General features: G+C 47.6%; 1 pseudogene; it reads left to right on the forward strand.

Moving 5' to 3' along the window:
• Nucleotides 1-11,483: 11,483 nt before the first annotated feature.
• LOC104989112 lies at nt 11,484-18,704 on the forward strand (annotated as a pseudogene).
• The last annotated feature ends 1,677 nt before the right edge of the window (nt 18,705-20,381 follow it).

The following is a 20,381-nucleotide window of genomic DNA, read 5'->3' on the forward strand; positions in this document are numbered from 1 at the left end:
GAGATGCCCACATGGAGACCTCTGTTCAGCTTGCTCCATCTCCTGTGTCCTCCCCAACCCCAATCTCCTCTACCCTCCTTTGCTTTGAGGCCTTTCTCTCTCCCTTTCCCTGCCCCTTCCCTCTCCCCAACTCTCTCCTTTCTATCTAGTTCTCTCTCCTTCCCTCCCTTTGGGCCCACTAGAGGGCAGCAACTCACAGTCCAGACCCAGTGTCCACCCTCCCAGCCTCTGCCAGCGCTCTGCCTCTGTCTAGGGGTGAGGTTGGGGATAGGATAGATGGGGTGAGGTAGGAATGCCATGCTCAGTAGAGAGGGCAGGGACTACTCCTCCTTCGCTGTGCTTTGTTGCAGCAGAGAGACACAGTAGCCCACTGAACGACCTTGGACAGATGGGGTGTTTCAGGCTCAGAGAAGAGCCAGGGCCTCCTTAAGATCTCTGAGTTGACAGTCCCTTTCCTCTGCTCTCTCAAGAGCTCCAGAGCCTTAGAAATTGGAACTGGGCTTTATCCCCACTGTTCATGTCCCAGGGCGTTTTTGAAAGGATTCTTCCGGGAAATACAGGCTCTCAGATTGTCCAGGGTGTCAAAAGCCCAGGCTGGACCCCGGGCTGATCCATCCCACCCTACCTGGAAGCCTCACCTGGGCCTGGTTGCCTGGGTGTGTGAAACCCCATGTGTGAGATCCTCAAAGTCTCCTTGTGGCCACAGGTCAAAGAGGCTGCGTCTGAGCCATGTGCCTGGGCCTGCATTCCTGAAGGCATGGTCTGGCCAAGAGAAACTAAGTTTTTCCAGATGAAGGGGAAAATATGGAATGATATGGTGGGAGAGGGGGCATACTGGGAGGGAACCCCTACAACAGAGTACTTACTTGGGGTCAGGCCCCAGTTGCAACCCATGCCTCTCCCTCAACTCCCCTATACCATACTTATATTCATGCACACATCCATACATGCAGACATACTTACATGCACACACACAGGTACACATGCATACATACACACATGTACACACGCATGCACACATAGCCCAGCTTCAAAGCTGTGACCACCCAGGGGCAGCCTCAGCTCCTCTGGGCTCTGAGAAGAGCCCTAGTCAAGAGGAGTTTGAGGACCTGGGCCTGGGAAGCCAAGGCCTTTGGTAGCAAGTCATTGCCCCTGACCAGCATCCTGAAGATCCCTGGATCCTGAGGTCACTTTCTCTGAGCTCAGCCACACCAATCTGCACAACTAGTCCATTCCTCCTGCTTTAGCTGAGCTGACATGGCTGGCTCTGTAGCTCCTATTCCTTCCAAAAGAAGGTGGAAGCCCAGCAAGAGGCAAGGTCTAAGAAATACCACTTACAGAAGAAATACCACTTACAGAAGAAATACCACTTCCCTGGCTGGAGTGTGGGAAGGCCAGGAATGGAGCTTCCGGTGGCTGGCCTAGGCATAACTGCGCACATGGGCCAATGCAAGGCCAGCCCCTCTCATCCACGATTCCACAAGCCCGGCTGCTCTCATTTCAGCAACAGCCATGATGTCCCTGATGGAGAGTTGGGCCCTGAGGTTTTGCGGGCATCTGGTTTCACCAAATTTCTCTCTCTCTTTATTTTTCAAAAATTTGTCTCATTTTCCTTTTTCTTTAAATTTGCCAAAACAGAATAAGTGTTTGTTTCTCTAGTAGCTGGCCCACCCTTCATCAGACTCTGCCATCTTCCCCTTAAAGTAGCACAGAATAGGGGCCCCCTGGTCTGCTGAGATCCTGCTTGTTTGTCAGGGGTGAGGGTAGTACTTGGAGATCTTAAAGCAATGTCTTTGGTAACCTCTACTTTCTGGATGCCCTCTGGGTTTCCCAGGTGGCGCTAGTGGTAAACAATCCGCCTGCCAATGTAGAAGAAGCAAGAGATGTGGGTTTAATCCCTGGGTCTGGAAGATCTTCTGGAGGAGGGCATGGTAGCTCACTGCAGTATTTTTGTCTGGAAAATCCCATGGACAGAGGAACCTGGTAGGCTACAGTCCGTGGGGTTGCAAAGAGTCTAACAGAACTGAATGACTGAGCACAAACACACATGCTTTCTGAATGTTCTCTAGCTCTCATTTCAAGAAACATCTTGATATACTCACCACAGAGCTTCTCGCTTAAAGAAGAAAAGCTTCCATTCAGTCCATGGCTGCTGCTCCCACAAGGCTTCTAGTCAGAGGGATGAAGAAGGACAGGATGTTTCACCCAGACTGGAGATGGAGAGCTGAGCTCTTTGGCCCAGAGGTATATAGGGAGGATAACAGAGAGATAAGAGAAACAAGAGGTTGGGTATGTGTGTCTGGACTTCCTCTTCCTATCTCCATATTGGATGCGGGAGCTATATAGATACACATATTAAAAGGAAAACTGAAAACAGAATGGTTTTCTACCCTGCTCCCTGTTTGGAACTCTGGGAGGAGAAAGGTGTGTGCAGTGACCTTGGCAAATGGGGACAGACCCTGAAAATGTCCACATGGTATAGTTGTTCAGGGGCAGAACCCGAGCTAGTGCTCTCCCAAATCCCTATATAGAATGGCAAAGATCTGGACATTCTTGCATGCTCTGTAGCAGGATGCCCTTGGTCCTTCTGTGGGAAATCAGTAGGTTGCCACTCGGGGGGAGGTAATGTGGTGTCACCAAAGTAGCTGAGAGATGGCCAGGCTAAGCTGCAGGCCAGATGGAAGATGTGTTCAATAGATATGCTCCCAGAAGACTCCGTTGATCAAAATTTTAGTTTCCCTTAACTGGTTAACTTGTGCTGACATCTTCTACCAAGATGGCGCCATGGCTGATCCAACCTGTCACACGGGCTGAGACCCAGAGAAAGAAAGTTCTGGTTTGTTTTTGAGAATAGTCATGGGAAAGCCACTGAAGACAATTCTTAAGGTATTTTTAAGTGAAAACAAAACAAAAGGTTAAACAACAATGTGCAGAGGCAGGGAAGGGGGAGTTAGTGTTTAAGGGACAGACATTCGGTCTGGGAAGATAAAAAAGTTCTGGAGATGGATGATGGTAATGGTTTCACAACAGTTTGAATGGACTTAACTAATGCCACTGAGGGGCTTCCCAGGTGGCACTAGGGGTAAAGAGTCCACCTGTCAAGGCAGGAGATACAAGAGATGTGGGTTTGATCCCTGGGTCAGGGAAGAACCTTTGGAGGAAGACAAGGCAACCCAATCAAGTATTCTTGCCTGGAGAATCCCATGAACAGAGGAGCCTGCAGGCAACAGTCCATAAGGTCGCAAAAAATTGGACAAAACTGAAGCAATTTAGCACATACACAATACCACTGAATTGTACATTCAAAATGCTTAAAATGGTAAGTTTTATGTGAAGTATATTTGCCACAATAAAAAAAATAGTATATCCAGTATAATCTGGTATTTATAAACTAACAGAACATATATGCAGGAGAAAAAGACTTCAGGAACATACATCAACATGTGACAGCATGCTGGGTACTGGAATTGCAGGTGCTTTTTCTTTTCGTCCTTCCTTCCCTCTGAGCCCAAGCCATTGTCTGGCCCAGGTTCTCAGACCCTCTTATCTTAACCTAGGTTCTTCTCCACCCTCCCTCCACCCACTATGGAGTTTCTTGGTAAGTGAAGAACCAACTCCCTCCATAAACACACACCCTGGTCTTCCTTTTCTCTGATCAAGTAGAAGAGGTAGAACATCTTTAACATCTCACTTATCTGCTCCTTCTTATGTTCCTTCTGGGAAGGTCCAAAGCACAAGCCATAGCTGGGCAAAGGGGTCAAGTTGAAGGTAGAATTGATGGACAAAGGGCTGAGTAGGCAGAGGGGTGAGGACTGGTTCCATAAGCCAGGTCAGCCCAGGGTTCTATATAGCCAGGGTCAGGTATGGAAGAAAAAAGGGCATGGGGCTGACCATCTGGAGACTGAGGGACACAGGGGTCAGGATCCTTGACTTCAGGGAGCAAGAGAGGCATGCATTTATGTACAAGGACCTAGCAGGAGCCTTGTTTAAACTTCTCATCAGGTGTGGGTACTTCCAAGCTCATGGGAGGGGAGGAGGTTGAATCACCCTGCATAGATCAGGGACCACACAGATGAGTCTGTGCTGAGAGCCTGGGGTCTGTCTGGTCAGCAATGAGAAGGACCAGCCAAACCTCTTCCCGTCTGTTCCAGGTAGCATCTTTGGGGGCTATGCCCGGGACTATGTTCTACTGTCTCCTTACCCTGAGCTTCTCAGGGCCGCTTCCCCAAGGCTGTGTAGTGTTGATAGCTCTTTCCAAGCTCCTTCCCATCTCACGCAGGCAACCCAAGTAGTATTAATAAAATCCCAGACAGCCCATGGACACTATCACTTGGTTCTCAGACTGATCTCTGAATTCAGAGCTTAGTGGGGAGGTTGTGCATTCACACAAGCTGTTATTCATACTTTGACTCATTCACTTAACTCTAATCTATTCTTTACTTGCTCACTTATTCATGCATTCTCTCACCCACTCATTCATTCTCTCACCTCTCCAGGAAATGTTTCACGATCCCTCTTGTTGGGCTCAACTGTAAGAGATACAGAAACAAATGAGACCTATTTCCATCTTCAAGAGCTCATCTGCTGAGTTCAGTTCATTGCTCAGTCATGTCTGACTCTTTGCAACCCCATGGACTGCAGAATTCAAGGCCTCCCTGTCCATCACCAACTCCTGGAGTTTACTCAAACTCATGTCCATTGAGTTGGTGATGCCATCCAACCATCTCATCCTCTGTCATCCCCTTCTCCTCCCACCTTCAGTCTTTCCCAGCATCAGGGTCTGAGAGGAGAAGCTAAAAGAGGAGGCAAATACTTAGAAAATGAAGGAGAAAGTGGTAAGTTCAGTAGAAGGGATACAGAAGCTACTGAAGTTTGAAAAGTGAAAGAAAGTGAAAGTGAAGTCGCTCAGTTGTGTCTGACTCTTTTCGACACCATGGACTGTAGCCTACCAGGCTCCTCTGTCCATGGGATTTTCCAGGCAAAAATACTGGAATTCAGAAGAGGGAGAAATCTCTGGAAGGGCCATCTGACATGACCACTTTGGTCTTGATCTGTTCTGTTGAGACCAGAGTTCACTAATGTGCATGGAGTCTGTAGTCACTCCACTCAGCATGGCTGGAGTCACTGGCTGGCTCTGGACCTGGACTCTGTATTGCCCTACTTTGCACTATAGTGTCACCAACAGTAAACAGGATGCTACTGGGTCAGCTCACCTCCAGGGCCCTACTAAAACTATACTTCCTGTAGCTCATGAGGGGGTTAAGATAGTGCCTCACAGAGGATAGGTTAATATTTAGTTCATTTTAGATACAAAGTTTTCATTTATAAACACTCATGCATCCACAGCACTGCATTTTCTGGGTACTTGCGGGTACGTTATGCAGACAGGGCTCTCTGTAGTAATTGTGAGGTCTGACCGCAGGGGTTAATAGTCAGCCGCCTATTGCTCTGGCTAAACCATGAGAAAATCACCATGGGAAAAGAATAAAAGCAAAATATAGCAATACAGCATAACCCAAATAAAAGTACATCGGGTTGATCAGTTGGCGCTGTCATGCCCTCCTAAGCTAAGGAAAAACACAGTGTGGGCCTTGGAACACCGGGTCAGTGCAAGTTCAGAATGCTTCTTGTGTACACACCGAGATGTTTTCCCAAGGCATATTCAGGTCTATGACCTCCAGCTAGGTGATAGCCCTTGTACAAGAAAAGAACAAAGATAGTTTGAAGTAATCAATAGAATGGGAAACATGACCGGGGACACAGGAAGCTGACTTCATCGTAGCACAACAGATACTTTCTGCTTGCCAAGACACTAAATAAAAGTGATGTGGCTCTGAGGAACAGGGCTCTTGATCCAAGAGGGCTTGAGTCCCCCAGTCCCATCTTTAAAACTTTAATTCTGTCCCTAGTTTCTTTTCCCCAAACTGTGCGGTGATTCCTACCTGCTGCGCTGGCTGCAGCATCTGATCACAAGGGGCAGGTCTGCTTTTCCTCTCTCCCAGCAGAGAAGCTGGTGGACAAGAAGACTGACAGCAGTAAACAGCCAGGGGACATAGTGGGTAACTGACGAGGAGAATCACAGGAGAAGACTGGACCTCCTGCTACCTTGGGGTTGGAGAGACAGGGTAGATTTTCCTTAAAGCTAACAGAACTCAGGCTTTGGGACCCTGAACTTGCATATTCCCCTTCCAAAGCTCAGCAGCTAATTTTTTTTAATTTAATAAAATTTGAGATAAAATTCATATATAAAATTTACCATTTTAACCATTTCAAAGGTTTAGTATAGTCATAATATTGTACAGTCATCAGTGTTATCTAACTCTAAAATATCCTCATTGCACCTCAAAGAAGCCCCATTCATATTAAAGCAGTTATTTCTCATCCCCTGGCAACTAGTAATCCACTTCCTATGGATTTACCTATTCTGGATGATTTATATAAATGCAGTTGCTGTGGCATTTATGTCTGGCTCCTTTTGTGGCCTTTTGTGTCTGGCTTCTTTCACTTAGCATAATACTCTCAGGGTTTATCAATACACTAACATGTATTAGTATTTCACTCTTTTTTTTGGCTGAATCATATTCTACTGTATGGATATACCACACTTCATTTATCCATTCATCGATTGATAGACATTTGAGTTGTTTTTTTCTGTTTAGCTAAAAGAGTAATCTGCTATAAAAATTCATATATAAGTTTTTGTGTGAGTATAATTTTTTAATTCTAGTGGTTATGTATCTAGAAATGGACTTTGTGGGTCATGTGGTAACTTAATCTTTAAATTTTTGAGGAACTTCAAACTGGTTTCCACAGAGGCTGTACCATTGTATATTCCTATGTGAGAAACGGGTGAAGATTCAGTCATATTGAGTGTGTGAATTTCTTGCATCCTCCTCAATATTTCTTATTTTTGTTTTTTTAATTGTAGCCATCCTAGTAGGTGTGAGCAGGTATCTCCTTGTGGCTTTGATTTTCATTTCTAATGACTAGTGATGTTGGACATCTTTTATGTACTTGATGACCATCTGAATGTCCTCTTTGAAGAAATGTATATTCAAATCCTTCATCCATTTTTTAAGTGGGTTGTCTTTTGTTGTTGGATTGTAAGAGTTCTTTATGTATTTTGGATCTGGACTCTTATTGGATATACTGTTTGCAAATATTTTCTCTCTTTCTGTGGGTTGTCTTTTCACTTTCAAGATAGTGTCCTTTGATGCACAAATTTTGATCAAATCCTATTTATTGTTATTTTTTTTTTCTTTTGTAGCTTGTACTTTTGGTGGCGTATTTAAGAAATCATTGCTTAATCCAAGGTCATGAAGATTTACAAGTATGTTCCCATCTAAGAGTTTTATACTTTTAGCTCCTACATTTAAGTGTTTGACCCATTTTGGGTTATTGTTTTGTATGTGGTATGAAATGCAAGTCCAGATTTATTCTTTTTCATGTAGCTATCCAGTGCCCCAGCACCATTTGTGATTGTCTTGTGTGTGTGTGTGTGTGATTGTCTTTTAAATTAGGTAGGAAAAAGGAAGATGTAAAGACAAAAAAATACATTAATTTTTTTTTTACATTTATCTGTTATTACTTTTACCAGTGTTCTTTATTTCTTCATGGGGATTTGCGTTACTAGCTAGTGACCTTTCATTTTGGCCTGAAGGTCTACTTTTAGCTTTTTTTTTTTAATGATTTTTCTCTCTTTATTGATATTCTGTTTCAGGAGACATTATCTTGTGGTTTCTTTTAATTCTTTAGGCATGGTTTCCTTTAGCTCTTGACATGTACTCCAAATGTAACATCTGATGTACATCTTTGTCTAGTAAGTCCAATATCTGAGCCTCCTCAGGGATAGTTTTCATTGATGACTTGCCTTTGCTGCCTTCATCCATGGGCTATATTTTCTTGTTTTTTTTTTTTTTTGCATGCCCCATTATTTGCTGTTGTTGAAAACTGGACATTTTAAATACTGTAATATGGCAAATCTGGAGATAAGATTGCATTCCAAGGGTTTTTTGGTGCTGCTTGTAGAAGTTGCTCTTTGTTTAGTGACTTTTATGAACTATTTTATAGTATCTATATGGTTGTGTGTGGCCCCTAAGTTATCTGTTCTATTAGCTTAGTAGGCAGCCAACGATCGGAAGGAGAGCTTCTTCAATGGCTGATATCAACACAATCTCTTAGTCTTTGCAGATGGGCTCTGTGTATGTACAAAACTGGGGCACACCAGTGTTTAGCCAGTTAGTTCACAAAGCTTCCTGTTCTGACCAGGATTCAGCTTTTTTTTTCTTGTTTAAGGCCCAAATGCCTTACTATCTGGTCCTTTACAGAAAGAGCTGCTGATCCCTGATATCAGGCACTGACAGGCAGGATTGGAGCAGGATGGGGAGCGGAGTGGATGCCATGTATGGATGGAGGCTATCAAGCTGGTTTTGAGCATAGGTGAGATTTCTTGTGATGTCTCAGATATACTTGAGGAGACATGGCGGGGGCCTTGAGATCAGGCATGACTGGGGGCAAGAGCAGGAAATGTGAGGTTCTTTTTTAAAAAGTATTTTAATGTATTTATTTGGCTGTGCTGTGTCTTAGTTGGGCTTCCCTGGTAGCTCAGTTGGTAAAGAATCCAGCTGGAATGCAGGAGACTCCGGTTTGATTCCTGGGTTGGGAAGACCCGCTGGAGAAGGGATGAGCCACCCACTCCAGTATTCTTGGGCTTCCCTTGTGGCTCAGCTGGTAAAGAATCCACCTGCAATGTGGGAGACCTGGGTTCAGTCCCTGGGTTGGGAAGATTCCCCTGGAGAAGGGAAAGGCTGTACACTCCAGTGTTCTGGCCTGGAGAAGTTGCAGCACGTGGGGACTCTGATCTTCATTACAGCATGTGGGATCTTTACTTGTGGCATAGGGGATCCAGTTCCCTGACCAGGGATCAAACCTGGGCCCCCCGCATTGGGAGCATGGTATCTTAGCCACTGGACCATCAGGGAAGTCCTGAAATTGTGAGTTTTTGATAGTATAATTCCATTCATCTCCCCTGGATGGTGGGATACAAGGGATTTTGGCTTATTCTCATGAGCACTTTTATGGGAGGATCATCCTCATTTTAGTGATGGAAAGTTGAGTAAATGAAGATCTTGTTGAGAACACAGTGGTGAAGACAGTGCTCTGATTCTCAGAAGCCGAATTTCTTCTCACTGCATCTGTTCTGCTGAGCCTCAGATTGGATCACATCGGCCACCACTTCCACCTGTGGTGGCAGCACAGGGACACCGTCTGAGCTTGGCTCTGCTTCAGGGGGGCTCCTTGCTCATAGGCAGACCCTGACCTGGAGCTGAAGACCACGCTGTGTCAGATTCTGCAAAGGCTGCAGAAATTGCTAACTGAAGCCCACAGAACCCCGAAGTCTCCAGTTCCCCCATCTCAGAAAGACCCTGCTGCAGTGGGCCCTTCCCCACTCTCCCTTCCACTTGTTTCCTTCCCATTCCTAGCTAGTCCCAGCCTCTTAGTCTGGCATTCAGGGCCTCCTCTCTTGACACATGAGGTGAGTCATTAAAAACAAAATTTAGGGACATCCTTCATGGAGTGATTTTGGATGGGATCTTTGGGTCATGAAATGTCACCCTGACCTCCTGAGGGGCTAGAAACTGAGGTCAGCCACCGGAGCAGCCAGCCATGTCTAAGTGATGGGACCCCAGTAAAGAGTGGACACGGAGAGCCTCCCTGGTTGGCAGTGCAATGTGTGTGTTGTCAACACTGATGAAAGGAGAACACCAATGTCCTATTCCACTGTGTGAGGAGGGCTGGCAGGTCTGTGTTTGGACCCTCGGTTTCTGGGCTTTGTCCTCCCCTCCATGGCTGACTTTAATCTGTATCTTTTAGGTGTAACAAAACATAACTTGAGTATAAAAGCTTTTGGTGAATTCTGTGACCCTTCTAGCAAATTATTGAGTCTAAGGGTGGTCTTGGAAACCCTGAGAACTGCCAGTGGTGTGAGAGGTGACCATGACCTTGTGGACTATTCTCACCCTCTGCAGTTGGCTAACCTTTACAACACAGTGCCTGGAGAAAGATAAGTTTGAGTGTCTTGGTTACTATTTAGCTATGACCAGAAAGGCAGCTGGTTTCCCTTCCCAAGCCTCCAGTACTCTCTTCTTTCCTAACTTCTTTCCATCAATTCTTCTATCTACTTTCTTTCTTATCTGCTTCTTTTTCCTCTTCTTTCTCTTCCTACTGAGTAAGGATGTTGGAGGACCTCCTTTTGAATCCTGGAGGGCCCCTTCTCCAGAGTTATTTCTGAAGAAGATGGCCCTATATTTTTTGAGGACTGCTGCCCTTTGGGCTTTGGTATAGCAAGGGGAGGAAGCAGGATGGATAACCCAGGAATCAGTGACAGCAACGCCCTTTGCATCTGTCTTGAGTTTTATTGATTACACATGTACATGAGATCCAAGCAGTCCATATGGCTGGCTTGAGCTAGGCCAGTCTGTTCAGGTGACTGCAAGTACCTCTCTGCCCACTTTGGATGCCAGCAACTTTACCCCAAATACCAATACCAATGACATTCATAAGTCAAGACTTGAAAAATATAAGGGAAGATCAATTAAAAAGTTATATACCATATCTTGAAATTATTATATATCAATAAAATTATGTTAAATTAAATATCAATCTATCTATCTATCTTTAGGAAACTAATGAAATTCTTAGCCAGATAGTGATGGCTACTATATAAGGAAATCTTACTACATGTCATTTGCTATTCTAGCCACTTTGAATGGGTTTTAAGTTCTTTGGTACTTAGAGTAACCCTATATAGCGGGTATTGTAATCAGCTTACTGATAAATAGGGTGAGGTTCAGAGGCCTTGTCTCCGGTCACACAGCTGTGAGGTACTAGAGCTGGGATTTGAATGAAGGTGGTTCCACTCTAGATCCTGTACGTTTATCCACCTACTCCCTTCCTGCAGGGGGAACAAGTTCTCTCTCAAACTATTTGGATGCTCTTCTTTAAACATTTTCATTCTGCTTTAGAACAGGACTCATGCCATTTTCCTTGGAATCTGAATAAAGCTGGGATTATACTGTTTGGCTGATAAAAGTATTCCAGAAGTTTCTTAGGGTCCTAATGTGCAGTAACTCAGTAGTCATACTGTTGGCACGGAGCATTCAGCCAACTGTGATTCCACAGACATGTTGTTGTGGAATTGGGCACCAGGGATTCTTCCTAAAACCTGTCTTTCCTTAACTTTTCCTGAGCTGCGTCACTGAACAACTCCTGCAACCTCCCTGTCCTGGGTTCTGGCTGGACAAGGGCTGGGAGATCAGGAGAGGCGTGGTCCCTTCTGAATGCTGTGTTCTGGCTCTCTGGCCCTTGGCTCAGATTCCTCCAGGCTCTGTAATCATTAACTCCTGCAGGAAGCCCATGAGCCCGATAGGTATCAGAGCATCTGCTTCTGCTCAGTTAGCTGAAGTGACTGTTGAAGCTCTGGGATGAAGAGAAGTCAGCAAGGAGATGGCGATGAGGGGGTGGCTGAGCAGGAGGCGGGGGATGAGGGGCTGAGGCTAAGGAGGGACATGGGCCTGTGGAGTGCCATGTCCTTAACTGCAGGCGCTATGATCGGCTCTGGCATCTTCTTGTCACTGCAGGGCGTCTTGGTCTACACGGGCAGCCCCGGGGCCAGCCTCGTGGTCTGGGCAGTCTGTGGCCTTCTGGCCACAATGGGTGCCCTGTGCTATGCTGAACTGGAGGCTCTGGTTCCCGAATCTGGAGGGGAATATACCTACATCCTATGAACTTTTGGCTCCTTACCCGCCTTCCTGGTCATCTACACGTTTGTGCTGGTGGGCAGACTGGTCACCATCGCAGCCATCTCACTGAGCGTTGCCAAGTATGTCCTGGTCCCCTTTTTTTTACCCAGGCTGCTTCTCGCTACCCCAGGCCATGCTCAAGGTGGTGGCTACCACCTGCATCCTGCTGCTGATGTTGGTCAACTGCTGGAGCTCGCGGATGGCCGCCACGCTGATGAACATGTGCACGACTGCCCAAGTGTTCTCCTTGCTGGTTATCATGGGGGCAGTGCCGTGGTGCTGGGCCGGGGCCGAGGCCGCACGGAAGCCCTGCAGTCTGCCTTCCACAACACGTCCCAGCAGCCCGGGCACATCAGCATGGCCTTCTACCAGTGCCTGTGGTCCTTTGATGGCTGGAATAGCCTCAGCCAGGTGACGGAGGAACTCAAGAATTCAAACGTGAGTCTGCAACACTGCTTCAGGGGCTGAAATCTCCAAACATTAGTAGTTTCGATAATTGTTATTTGAGTGAAGACTCTGAGATCAGCTGAAAAGAGGGGCTCCCTTTCTGTACTCATGGGACTAAAGTGCCAGCCCAATGTCTTTTCTGATTAGTTTATGTAATTATATGAATACTAGCTTCTCAAGTAAGGGGGGATCTTTATTGTTTTCTATGCATGGGCTCATTTTGCTTTCCTGGAAGAGACATTATCATCCCATTTTTCATGTGGGAAAACTGAGGCTTAGAAAGGGGGAGTGACTTGGAAGTCAGACCCCTTGTAAGAAGCTGTGCTTGATGACTCAGCTTTCTCTCTCCTGGATTGTTCTCTCTGGAACATTGTAGTAGATACATAGGTCATATTTGCTGAAGCATGGGAGCCCACTACAGGACATAGCTTCAGGGCTGGGACAGAAGGACGAGCCAGTCCTGCCTGTCTCACTCCACCTGTGAACCTGGGGCTGGCTAGTCACTGCTTTGGGAGGGGCTTGGTCTGCAGGGCTCTTGGGAGGCAGTGGGAAACTTTGGACTTTACTAGGGGTCTGGGGGGATATCTGAGGACCGGCTCAGCACCCAGGCTGACCCCAAGGACCAGAAGTGGGCTCCGAGATTATTTCTTCATCCTCCATGCCCCCTGCCCTTCCTCCCAAACCCACTTCCAAACTTTTCTGCGCTCAGATCTCAGCTCTGGCAGAAAGCTCTAGGAACTGCTTTTTAAAAAGTCTTAAATATTTATTTTGTTTATTTTTAATTGATTGGTGATTGCTTTACAATATTGGTTTGATTTCTGTCATACATCAACATGAATTAACCATAAGTGTACATATGTCCCCTCCTCCTTGAGTCTCCCTCCCACGTCTCACCCTTTCCTCTAGGTTATTACAGAGCCCCATAGAAACTGCCTTTTATATCATATTGGAGAACAGAAGATACGTGCATCAAGGGTAGATGCTTAAATGAGGGAGGGTCCTTTTTAGGGGTGGGGAGGAGGTCTGCCTGGAACGCTGGTGCAGCCCACACAGGGACAGCGCCATCCCAAGTCTGAAAGAGAGCTCCTTGTGTCTTAGTGAGGAAGGGTGGCTTCTCTGTATTGTTTCACATGTCAGGAATAGCAATGTCATGTTCTGTTGTACCATTTGGTACGGAAGGGAGGGGTTGTACATTCATAGTGTTTGCCTGCTCTTCCCAAGGTCAACCAAAAGACCTCTAGAGAAAGCCCTCCAGGAGACCTGGGAGTGCCCTGGACATGATTCTCCCACTCTGAAGTGTGTTCTTACAGGGCTAGTCCGAGCCTAGGGAAATGCTGGGTCAAGTTTGAGGGAGGCCCTTTCCCTCCATTTGTTCCTGGCTCCAGAATGATGTCCAGAACTAGGGGTACGGAGTGGGAGGGATTTCACCTCTTTTTCACTCTGATTTCACCTACTTTTCATGCATTCCTCAATTTTTATTGCATGCTTGCTGAACACATTTTTGGGGGTGACCTGGGTCAGCTAGGTCCTGAGGCTCTTTCAATGCAAACCAGTCCCAGTGCCCATAGTCCCTGTGTCCAGGCCCTTCCTATCCCTTCTGCTTTGCTGATCCTCACACCCTGCAGAGAGGCAGGACAGTGGGGAATCACAGTTCACAGATCCCCAGTGATTCCCAATTTCCTCTCTAGGAGACTGAGGGTCAGAAGAGAACCCCTGGATGGAATGGCTCTTAGTCTGGGCCTGTGTCCTGGGGACCCAGAGACTAGGCAGAGTTGGCACTGTGGGTCCTGGAATACAGGCTGGAGGGACCATCTGACCGTGGAGATCTCTAACTTTCCTGCCTCTTCTCTGCACCCCTGCTCTGCAGGTGTCCCTGCTGGGAACGCCCCTCCCTACTTCCCACCTGCTGGAATCTCCTCCATTCTTCAAGGAAAACCCAGCATAAGGCCCTGCTCATTCTGATGATGGCTCCCCCCCTCTCCGCCCCCGGGTCCCCACCCTCCATTGTACCTCCACCGCTCTGACTGTGAGTCCCCCTCACGGCTTCCTAGCACACCTGTTGGTTGGCCTGTCCATGCCGTGGGACTCTAAGTTCATGGAGGAGGGACAAACGGCCAGTGCCCCCCTGGCCTGGCGTGTGCCCTGGGGCCAGGATCAGCTCGGTGCCGCACTCCTGAGCTTGCTCGGAGACCCTGGGAAGGACCTCACGGGCTAACATGTGGCCTCTTCTCCCCAACTCTGCAGCAGAACCTGGTGTGGGCACTGATGATCACCATCCCCCTGGTCACTGGCCTGTACATCCTGGCCAACGTCATTACCTCCTAGTGCTCTCTCCCAGTGAGATCCTTTCCACTGATGCAATGGCTGTGAGCTGGGGGTGAGAGTCACATGAACTGTTCACAGCCCCGCCCTGGGGAAAGATAGTCCCGCATGAGTATTCCAACGTGTCCCTGGGTTTGCTCGCTCTGTTTCCAATGTGGCCTTGAGGCTGTCTTCCAGGTTGCTGCTGGAGATCCTTCCCTCGATTCCTCTGTTGTCCTAGGAATCAGGTTCTGGGGTCTGGGCTTGGCTGGTGCCCTTGGCTGTCACCCTCTCGTCGTTCGGCCCTGCCAATGTGTCGTTCTTCAGCGGAAGCCGTGTGTCCTACGTGGCTGCCTGAGAGGGCCACCTGGTGAGACATGGGGTGTGCACTAGGCAAGGTGAGGGGGGCAGCAGGAGAATACAGAGTACAGAGTTAGGCAAGGTGAGGGGGGCAGCAGGAGAATACAGAGTTTAAAACATTAGCCTTTTAAAAGCTGTTGATCTCATATGGACAACAGTGAGGCAGGAACTAAGGAACTGTAGGGGGGACACACCTCTAAGGACAGCCAGCTAAGCTTTCTCCTCCCGGAGCTCAGCATTTAGCCCAAACCAGGGCTTCCTCGAAAGACAGAGCCCTCTTTTCTGCTGAGAGTAGGGCTCACGTACTCCCTACCTCTCCACTTACACTCCAGTCCTTTTACCTCCAGGTTCTGGGAGGTCACCGTGCTGGGTCACACTGTAGAGGTTTGTAGGTGACAGGGACGTCTTTGTGCAACAGTGGTGCCGGGGCAGTGGGTAGGAGCCCCAGGAGCCAGTGTGTATCCGCTGGGCCCCCCATGCCTGGGGGACTCTCTGTCACTTTGTCAGTTTTTGCTGCAGTAACGCTGTACAGGAGACAGCCCCTAATTCCAGAGGCTGAGAAAAACAGACATTCCATGTTGCTCATGAGTTAAAGGGTCAGAGTGGCCAGGGCAGGCCAGGGCTTGTGTTCACATCTTCTCACTCTGACTGCGAGTCTGTTCTAATCCTGGGACCCAGGCCATAGGGGCTCCTGGGGCATGTTTTTGCCATGGCAGGTGGCAGGGGTTCAAGAAACCAAGCCAAACCACACACATATTTAGAGCTTCTGGCGGGTCTCTCCTGCTCACTGTTTATTGGCAAGCTCAAATCAGTGGATGGAAACTATTAATATATTTCTTCCACAGAGGCAGAGAGTAGGGGACTGAGTATTTGCTGAAGGATAACGCAGTCTACACAGTAGACTGTATCCCTCTCCATGCTCCACCCATAGCTGACCATTCCTCTCCCCTCTCCTCAGTCTTCCCTTCCTGGTCCCTCTTTCTATCTTCAGAGGGAGCAATAGAAAGTCAAAAGATTTGGTTGGCCAGGCACCTGCTACAGCTCTCCACGTTGCAACCCCACGTCCTAAGCTACAGGGTCTTGGATGGTCTGGAGGGATGGGCCCCCCTAACCTGCCCCCTGAGTCTGGTCACTCCAGGAGATCCCCAGTGACCTACATCTGGAAGGAAGCCATGGGTATTGGGGACTATCTGGTTGGGTACCCTGGTGTCCTGAGGGAGTTTGGCAGGAGAAGAGGGTGGGAGTTTCTGGGGACAGACCCTCACCAGGGCTCCACCGGAGGCTACCTGACACCTGACTTTGCTCCCCAGCCCCAACTTCTGTCCATGGTATATGTGCGTTGCCTCACTCCAGCTCCAGCTCTGATGTTCACCGCAGTGATGGCTTTGATCCTGGTCATCTCCGGAAACTTCAGTACCATCGTGAACTTCTTGAGGCAAGTGAGACTGCCCGCTCAGGCTGAGTATCTCATGGCTCCTATGTGTACCCCTTCACAGGCATGCACACATATATACTCTTATCCTGCAAGCACATTTCCAGAAGCCCCTATGATACACACACACACACGCACACACACACAAAAACACATGCACACACTTCTGGAGGCTCAGGCTCAGAGCATCTGCACACACATACACACATACACACACACTGTTTTAACCATTCTCTCTTAATTAAGTTTCCAAAATTAAACATAGCGTCCTCCTCTCTTGCACTGCTTCCATAAATTCAATGAGACCAATTTTCACCAAGAAATAAAGTCTTGTGTTGTCTTTGTTATTTGCTTTCTCTTGTCTTGTCCCTTTACTCTGTCTGCAGGACAATGTAAAAAAATATTCAGGCTTCACTCACATGACTCATAGCTTTTGGCTTGGTGTCATTTTTCCTTTGTAGTCTGGTCTTTGTTCTGGATCTGACCCAACAGAGCTCTGCTGAACTCAGGGCAGACCCACAGCCAAGCTGTGTGGGCACACTCCGGAATTGCATCAAAGTGGGGAGATGTTGTGACCCCCTTTATTGCCTGCTCTGGGGTAGAAACGATGGGCTGTTGTGATATCCAGTTGTCATTTTTAAACTTCTCTCACCAAAAAGACTCTTAACCCACCAGGCAGGCATGATGTCTGGGGCAGAGGACTTCTCAGAGTAATTTTGCAAGCATCACATGTTCTCTTCCTCTGTTGTTCTAAGAGTAATCTTTTGGAACAAGATATATAGTACTCGATGTCCCTTTCTTCAGAACATTAAGTAATAGACATTATTTTTCTTTTCATCTTTTTCCCATGAGAAAGAAAAAACTCATTGTACAGTGAAGATAAAATCAAATCCGGGGTGTCTCTTAAGGATCTTCAGCCTGAGATGGGGGAGAGTGACAGAGAATGTCCTGGCACAGATGAGAACTCAAGGATGATTCATGTCAGCCAGGGCCCCATCTCTCCCCATCTGGACAACCTCAAGAGATGGCCTTCAAGGTTATGTGGAGTTCACATCAGACCTACAACAGACAGAGGGGCCAGAGGTTTTTCTGGTGCCCATCACCAACTCCAAGGTGGCGCAGTCTGCTATGAGTGTGCGGCCCTTGAGGGGCACACAGCCTTCCTTGAGGTTCCACCAGATTCTTTCTTTGGGAAACACAGATAGTCCTCCTTCCTTTGAAATTGCCCTCCTGCAGCCAGCCAGGGGCAGTCAGAGAAGGCCTGACCTGGAGCCTCACGGATGGGTGGGCTTGTGCGTGTGCCCCTTCATGCCTGAAGACAAAGCTCCAGCTGGGCCCTCCAGCATACCCTGTTGTCGGTGCCCCAGCCTTGCATTCTTCTTTCCTTCGGCCGCATGGATCAGGGGAGCTGGGGGTGGCTGAGAGGCCCCGATGTGCTTGCAGCTCTACTCTAGGTCTGCACCTAGTAGGCCGGCCCCTCTTGCCAGCCCCACCGTGGCGGGGCCTGTTAACAAGTGGCTCACATTTGCCTTTCAGCTTCCTTGGCTGGCTCACCTACGGAATCACCTTCAGCTGTCTCCTGTACTTACGGATAAAGAAGAATCTTCCCCGACCTTACAAGGTAGATTTCAGGACCTACATGGGCTTCTTTTTCAACTACAAGCTGTTGCATGATGCAGATGGTTGGACCACGGCCTCACTTGGGGCCCAGAGGAAGAAAGAAAGTGGTCAACACTGTTGTTTTGGGGAGGGAATTTCTGTGTGTCCTGGGGGTAAAGGACAGTTGGAGCACAAGGCGTTGACTCTCCTTGCTGGGGATGCCTTTCTCCTCTAGAGGACACAGAGGGAGAACAGTGGGAGTTGAACAGAGAAGAGGATGCACGCACCCAGTGAGACTCATGTAACAGAGAGGATCAGGCTGGGCACCATAGTCTCTGCTCCCTCGAGGGGCCTCTGTGGCCCAAGGTGTCTCCCTTGGCCTGACAAGTTGTTATGGTAGGTTCTGGAAGAGAGGAGTTGGTGGCAGGTGGAAGCAGCAGGAAGGCAGGCAGGCAGAAGGGACAGAGCCCAGGCGCCCTGTGCCACCTCCCAGGCATGTCTTCATCATCCAGGTCTCTCTGTCCCTGCAGGTCCCCATCATCATCCCTGCCACCATGGTCCTTACATCTGTCTACCTGGTGCTGGCGCCCATCGTGGCCCATCCCCAGCCAGAGTTCCTGTATGTTTTCCTGTTCCTGCTCAGTGGCTTCCTGGTCTATTTCCTGTTTGTCTACTTCTGGTACCAGCCCGAGTGTTTGCAGGTTGTCACCCTGCATCTCCAGCTGCTCATGGAAGTTGCTCCAACCATGAAGAATGCTGACTGAAGGACTGGACAGGTCAGCACTGCCCTTGTTGCTGTAGACACCTCCATCTGCACACAAGAGGCCTGGCCAGCTTCTCTGTAGGTTGACTATGCATAATCCTAGTAAGTTCCTAAAGTGCCATGATGCAGGTGATGTGGAGTTTGGGGTTATCTGCCCAGGACAGTGTTCTTCTCTTCTGTAAGAGCTGCTCCTTCTTCACAGGTGGATCTCACAGTCGTGCTGGAATTACATGACTGTCTCTCTGGGTCACAGTTATTTGATATTTCAGGTGGACAACTTGAAACACTCGCCCTTCTTTTGAAATTTTGACATTAGAATTCTGATGGTTGCTTGAGCTGAGGAATTGTAAATCTTGGGATCTTCCACGATGTGGGTAGAGAAGTAGAGAAAGCCACCCTGGAGAGAAGAATGAAGAAGATGGGACTTCCCTGGCATTCCAACGGTTAAGACTCTGTGCTAACAATGCAGAGGGCATGAGTTCGATCCCTGATATTGGGGAACTAAGATCCCACATGATATGTGTGTGGCCTGGTCAACAAGGAAGGATGAAGGAGATACATAGTGAGATGGTGTTGAGAAATTATATGGTCCCCAAGAACTGGGAAAACCTGCTTTTTGATTGTCTGGAACAACTTGACACCTTATAATAAATCAATTTTGGCTCAAGTGGGTTTGAATGGATTCTTATCTATTACAACTAGAAAAGCTCTGGTTCTGACAAAACTTGTTCCAGAAGACACGATTCTTCAGCTAATGTTTAGAGCTGCTAACTTGCTTGAACAGAGAAAGAAGCAAGAGGCATATCCTTGGGAAAGAGGGGTTTTATTTGGTTTGGGTACAAGGGAGGACAGTAAAATTTCTCAAAGAAAGGAAGAAAAGTTAGAACAGGTCCCAGGGGACTTCCCTGGTGGTCCAGTGGCTAAGACTCCACACTCCCAATGCAGGGGGCCCAGGTTCGATCCCTGCTCAGGGAACTAGATCGCACATACTACAATGAAGATTGAAGATCCTGCATGTTACAACTAAGATATGGTACAGTCAAACAAACAAATAAATGTTAAAAAAAAAAAAAAAAAGAACAGATACCATAAGACTAATATGATTATAGGACTAAAGTGGAGAGGTATCTGGCTGCCCAGGTGGGAATGAGGGAGAGTAAGGAATGACTTCAATACCTGGAAATGCTGAGGATGCAGCTCCTGAAAATGTCAGGAGAGGTGACTCCTGTGTGTGTGTGACTCTGTCAGCCTCATTGGAGCCTGCACCCCAGTGTCTGGTTTTGGGCCATACTCCCCTCTGGGTGGTGGGTTTAGTGATGGTGGGGGTTAGTTTTTAGACATGTTTGTATGTCCTTTGGCAGAAAGTAAAGAGGAACTAAAAAGCCTCTTGATGAAAGTGAAAGAGGAGAGTGAAAAAGTTGGCTTAAAGCTCAGCATTCAGAAAACTAATGGCATCTGGTCCCATCACTTCATGGGAAATAGATGGGGAAACAGTGGAAACAGTGGCTGACTTTATTTTGGGGGGCTCCAAAATCACTGCAGATAGTGATTACAGCCATGAAATTAAAAGACGCTTACTCCTTGGAAGAAAAGTTATGACCAACCTAGACAGCATATTCAAAAGCAGAGACATTACTTTGCCAACAAAGGTCCATCTAGTCAAGGCTATGGTTTTTCC

This window comes from Bison bison, unplaced genomic scaffold (genome assembly GCF_000754665.1).
Source record: "Bison bison bison isolate TAMUID 2011002044 unplaced genomic scaffold, Bison_UMD1.0 scf7180017864145, whole genome shotgun sequence".
Taxonomy (NCBI): domain Eukaryota; kingdom Metazoa; phylum Chordata; class Mammalia; order Artiodactyla; family Bovidae; genus Bison; species Bison bison.